Raw genomic sequence first — 6,000 nt, 5'->3', positions numbered from 1 at the left:
GAGAGGCGGGGGCGGGGGGAGGAGGAGGAGGGAGGAGGAGGGAAGCCAAGCCCAACAACAAGTAACAACGAAGCCGATTGCAACTAAATCTCCCGGCAACCCGTCAGCAAACTTCTGACAATCGGGATCCTCCTGGCACATCCCATGGCCCGGAGAACCGCCAACCAGCAAAGCGCTTGCCCGTGGCTCATTGAACTGATTCCTTTCGTTAGTGTACGATGATTTGCGGCTTATTCGCCCTGCGGTCACTCAGTCACCTCGTTCTGTCTCCTTCCCGCCCGCTGCTGCACCCCAAGGCGTTAAAAAATAATAATCTCGGCACCGGATCTCTAAGGAGGTAAACGGGGAGAAGAGTCCAGCCCAGCGCCGTCGTGTTGCTGGTACCTGTTGTGGGTTGTGGTCTTGTGTGGTGCAGCCTGCCTCCGCTGTGGGTTGTTCTCCCCCCCCACCCCCACCCCACGGGGAAGGGGGGTCGTGTGGTCTGAAAGGGATTTCCACGCTTTATTTGTGTCGCTTTATACGAGAGAATACGGTACCCTCCCGCGCTGTCTTTAAGGGCTCGTTAGTTGCCATTGTCCAAAGCAGCCACAGCCGCCGCCGCCGCCGCGTCCGGAGGTAGATTGTGGAGTTAAGAGATTTGTGAATGAATCCACAGCCCAGTCGCTTACTACTAGTTTTTGGGGGGAGGAGGGCGATGGTGTTGGCGGCGGCGACTGGGAGGGGATGGGAAAAGCCGAGTTGGTGTAGAAAGTCCTTACGCGTCTAACCCTAGGAGGTGAGTTTTCCGGGAGGATCCTGGGGCTGCATAAAACGATCCCGCGACTCTGAAATCACAACACTGCTGCTGCCTCTTCGCCTTTTCCCTCCTTCCCGCCCTTCAAGTGGGGTCTATTTTAAAACGTAGTGACAGATCAGCGTTGTATTTTAAGATCGCCCGCTGTCTGCGAACACATGGCGCTAGAGAGATACTGTACGTAAGAGAGATACTAAGGCAGGCGAGGGAGCGAGAGAGAGGGGGGGGGACGACGACGTCGAGCCCTTAAATCAATCTTAGGAGCAGAAACCTGCTGCCAGCCCTACGATACGAAGGGGGGCGGGTTGTCCTTACCCGTAGAAACAGTAAAGATGGTAGAACAAGGAGCTTTGCGAGCGCCTTTAAGTCCTCCGTTAACTTTGAGGTGGGTAAACTTTCTGAGAAGTTCGCCGCTAGCGTGCTTATATATCTGTGGCCGCAGATCTTTTTAAAGCGAGAGAAAGAAAAGAAAGAGCGAGCGGTATTGGACCGCTAGGTGGTAATGCTGCATTTGGCCACAGAGGGGCAGTATATCGATCGTTTGCTGTTCCACTAGCTCCTTATCTTTGTACAGGCAGAGACTGGGATAAAGTTATACTGAAAACTTTAAAATTGATATCACACCCTAATTTGTGTTCCACAGGGAGGGGGAGAGAGGAAAAAAAGAGCCCAACAACAGACAGGGCTCTGCTTACACCATGAGAAGGGGAGCTCTTGGCTGCATTGTGGGCTCGCCCAACATTCAGCTGAGGATTTCTTGCTGTGTCTTAGCTCTTGCCGGAGGTCATGCAAATCGACCTTAAAAGAATGCATAAGCCATAAATTAAAATAAACCCCGAAGCCACGGGCTGATCCATTAGCAGACAATACCTAACCTGGACAAAACGGCTTCCTTTGCGAGCTGGACGAAAAGAGTAGTGCAGGAGTAAATGCAAAGTAAGTTCCCAGGAAGTATTTTCCTTCTTGCATTCATTTTGTTATTTTCTATTCTTATTGCTTGCCAGTCTTAACTCAGCCGGAGCTATGCCAAACGATTTTAAAAAGGACTTGCAGAAAATGTGAGTAAGGCAAGGTGCGTCTGAGGGAGTTTGGCTTTCCTCCTTTCCCTTTTCAGTGCTGCTTCTTGCTCGGTGTAGAATCTCTTTTTAAGTACGGATATGTAAAATGCGTCGGTGCGTGTATCTTTAAGTTTCTTTTAGCATTGTATTGTTTTGTTTAAGCATGGGCTGTCCTTCCGAAACCGCCTGCCACTCTGCGTTTGCATACGATCGTCTGATCAGTTCTGCTTTATGTTGTTGTTTCTAACTGCTGCGCTGCGAAGATTTATGTATCGTGACAACCGCGTATGTTGGGTTACCCGCGTCTAAAAGAGAGAGAACGATCGGGAGGAAGTAAGAATTCGTTGCCTGGTTCAGCGGTAAAATAGAGTTGTTGATGAGACTGGCCACCAACGCGTGTGTGTGTGTGTACATGCGTGAGGCTGTGCACGCAGCTGTGGGCACACGCAGAAGTGATGCACAACAGAACAAAACACAAGTAAACAATCGAACCGGCTTTCTGTTGGTGGGGAGACCTTGTGCATTTCAGCTTTTCTCCTCTCGGCGTGGAGCCGGTCAACGCGTAGGGTCCCTTGCGTGGTTGGCTTAGGAGGAGGGAGAGCAGGGCCTTGGGGTCAATCAGAGGGACAGATCATATCGATCTGATTGCTGCCGCCGCTGCTCCGCACAGGACTCGTTTCCCGGGTGTGTTTTTTTTTTTTAAGGACGGCGAGGAGAGAGTGCAAGGGGCAAATGTGAAAAAGCAACTGAGTGTTGTTGTGTCTGGATGTCAGGGTGACATTGCTCGGGCTTGGAAGCCTGCGGACCAGAGATTAAGGATGTCCTCTAGGGTGTTGCTCTAAAAAGCACAGAAAGGGAAACTTTCTGAGATAAGCAAGCCCCTGTCTCTTCCTCTGTTGCTATACAGATATCTTTTCTTTTCTTTTTTAAAGCAGCCTATCCGCCTAGGATGGGCAACTTTGAGCCTCGTTCCAATTTCCATGGGGCTGGGGTGGGGATGAAAGAAAATAAATATTTAAAGCATCCCCGTCTTTCGGTGACGATCTGTTCTCTAACCATGGGCACGTCAGTCCAGCGGTGCATATTTCTTTTATCTTTTGAAAAACTGCGTTGTAATGTCTGCAGAAGAGAAAGGACTTGGAGACACCGAGTAGACTTCCCTTGGGCTGAAGTGACTTAAACCACGCCATAAAAGCGAGTCATTTCAAAGTAAATGAACACAGCGTTTGACGTACAGTTTCTGTTGGGTGAAACTTTTAGGAACAGTATCTTGTACATGGGGGGGGGGGCTGCATTTCTGCATCCAGTTTCCTCATGTCTAGTATCCCCCCCCCTTTTATAACCGGTAACCATATCTAGTTCATCTTCTTTAAAAATAAAATTGATCGCTCTCCCCACTCCAATGTATTTTTAGGGAGGTACATATCTTAAAGAAAATAATTAGGTTACTTGGGTTACGTTTGCGGCTTGAAGTAGCCCGACACCTGGCAGAGAACCGCTTAAGCGTTTTCTTTAAACTCCGGCCTCCTTCTCCATAACTGCGTTCCTTATAATACATTCTTGTGTTAAGTGAGAAAGGCTGTTTGTAAAACAATCCCCTGGCTAGTCCCAGTGTTGGGCGAAGCTGATCCTGTAATGGCATTTTGTTTTGAACAGTTGCTGTAGTCGAAGTTCCCTCATAAGGTAAGGTGGCACTGGGTCTGAAAGGAGGTCCAAATGCCACATTTATAATTAGACTGCCAATTCAGCACATTGTATCCATTGCTATACAGGGATATACTGCTGTGTCTGGCCTCTCTCAATAAGCCTGTATTCAGAAGTAGCCAATTCAACGACTTCAACTTTGGAATCAAGATTTAGAACAGGCAGCGAGGAGGAGGAGGAAGGGGGGGAGAAAGAAAACAATCAGTCGCTTCTCTCCCCCCCCTCCCCAGCGTGCTATTAAAAGCCAAAGAATATACAGAAAGCAATCCTTCCAATGTGGTTGGAATCCATCTATCAAATGCCACTTTGGCAACAGACTTCCCCACCCACCCCCTCCCACTCAGAAGTACTTTGGAGACGGGGGCGGGCGACCCAACAAAAGCCATTCCCGTTTGGTGCGTCAGGAGAAAGAGGCTCCCTGCCCTGTTCCACGACACCTTTCCAAAAAAGCAGGGACGCTCAGGGAGCATAACCATGCCCATGTTCCCTCTAAGCTGAGTTAGTGTGAGCCAGCTCACAGTTTTTTAGCCTCCGGCTCACACATTTTTGTCTTAGCTCAGGAAGGAGGGCTCCAGAGCACACTAATGTATGCAGCAGCCAAATCACTTGCTCACAACTTTAACGCCAGTAGCTCACAAAGTAGAATTTTTGCTCACAAGACTCCACAGCTTAGAGGGAACATTGACCATGACACCTGCCCTATCGCTCTGAACACAGATTCCTGGAGAAGCCGGAGAGGGAAAGCGCGGATACCCCTCTGGAGGACGGAAGAAAGGGCTCGGAGCTGCCCGGGTTCTTCTTCCCGCAGCCGCCTGCGCCGCTTCCAGCCCAGGGGCTACATGGGCGCTCTTCATGGGCACTCTTCCGCAGAGGGCGAGGAAACCAGGTTTGCTGGGTCGGGAGAAGGTCATTTGCATCCTCAGCCCCTTCCCGCCAATCAGTGACCTCCCCGTGCCTGCGGAAGGAGGACGCCGAGGTTTAGGGTTAGGCGGCGATTCTCGTGCACGCGGCGCGCGCCCGCGCGTCGGGGGAGGGTCGAACTTCTCCGAACCGAAATGCAGCTGCCCTGGAAGCAACTAGTGCAATCGCGGGAGGAAGGATATGCTGGCGGTTAAGTGCGCCGGCCGCGGCAGGGCCCACGGGGAATAGGGGGGCGTGATTCGGCCCTGGGGGATTTTTAGGGGTTTTTCTGTCGAGTTTCCCCGCAGATGGCGCAGCGGCGGCGGCATCGGGAGGGTGAAGGCGCAGCAGCGTCTCAGTCCCACCGCGACATGCCCAACTCACGCAGCGAGGCTGGGCGGTGGAACTGCCGCTCCCGGCTGCTAGTCGCGCTCTCTCTTTCATTCATTCGACGCGCCGCTGATTGAAGGCAGCTCGAGTGAGTGAGTCTTCCCCGAGTCCAACGTTTCCTCTAAGCTGTGGAGTCTTGTGAGCAAAAATTCTACTTTGTGAGCTACTGGCATTAAAGTTGTGAGCGAGGGATTTGGCTGCTGCATAAATCAGTTTGCTTTGGAGCCCATCCTTCCTGAGCTCAGACAAAAAACTGTGAGCCGGGGGCTAAAAATCTGTGAGCTAGCTCACACCAACTCAGCTTAGAGGGAACTATGTGACCCTGACCCGTCGACTTGTTATGGTGCCAAAAACCCGTTTACACTGGATCGGTCCCACTGACTTCAATAGGACTACTCTGGGATAAATGAGTGGCGACTGTTGTACCCGGCAGCATATCGTGCGTAAAACCCCCCCCCCCCCCAGCTTCCAACGTTACAGTACCCATAGGTATATTCAGATATACCATTCTTTCTCACGGCCATTTATGCATATAATTAGTTGGCGTGGTCGCGAAGAGTCGGACCCACTGGACTGTGCGACCGAACAGCAACAACAACATTCTGTCTCAGTAAAGTTCATGCCTCGTCTGCTTTTGGTTGACTAAGACGGTTTGAACCATTTTTCTTCGAAAGTAAGCAGCATATAGCTCATGTAAACAAACAAACAAAAAAGATAGTGATATGCAGTCTCTTATTCTTATCACTTGTCCTTAAACACACACACGAGTTAACAACTGATATGATTTTGTGCAGTCAAATAAATGTGGATATATATTTTGGGCCAGGCTGATGAGCACGGGTCAGGTAAATGAAAGATGCCCATAGGGTGTCAAGGATGTGCCCAGCCTGGGCTCATGTTCACAGAGCAAGATTACTCATGGAGATTTATTTCATTTGTATTAACATTATAGTCCGTCTCTCTCCACTGGGACTCAAGGCAGATTACACAGATGAAGTCAATGACTGAAGCTATTGTGAGAGAACATAGGGGCGACTTGAAGCCTACAGTGTTTCCTTGGAATTACATCCTGTCGAAATGAAAGACCCGAAGGCCATTCTATGCAGTTTACTCAGAAGTAAGACACGCTGAATTAATGGGGTTTACTCCAAATTA

The 6,000-nt window shown here is 50.1% G+C and overlaps 1 protein-coding gene across 7 annotated transcripts in view; it reads left to right on the top strand.

Moving 5' to 3' along the window:
- The first annotated feature begins 1,433 nt into the window (after nucleotides 1–1,433).
- SOX6 (SRY-box 6) overlaps nucleotides 1,434–6,000 on the top strand; it is a 678,959-nt gene continuing 674,392 nt past the window's right edge. For all 7 annotated transcript variants that reach the window (XM_015422310.1, XM_015422307.1, XM_015422305.1 and 4 more), the window contains exon 1: nucleotides 1,434–1,729. The gene's annotated coding sequence lies outside the window, so the exon portion shown is untranslated. The remainder of the gene's footprint in view (nucleotides 1,730–6,000) is intronic.

This window comes from Gekko japonicus, unplaced genomic scaffold (assembly GCF_001447785.1).
Source record: "Gekko japonicus isolate JY-2015 unplaced genomic scaffold, Gekko_japonicus_V1.1 scaffold693, whole genome shotgun sequence".
NCBI classification, from domain to species: domain Eukaryota; kingdom Metazoa; phylum Chordata; class Lepidosauria; order Squamata; family Gekkonidae; genus Gekko; species Gekko japonicus.
This window is presented reverse-complemented; position numbering and strand designations above follow the sequence as displayed.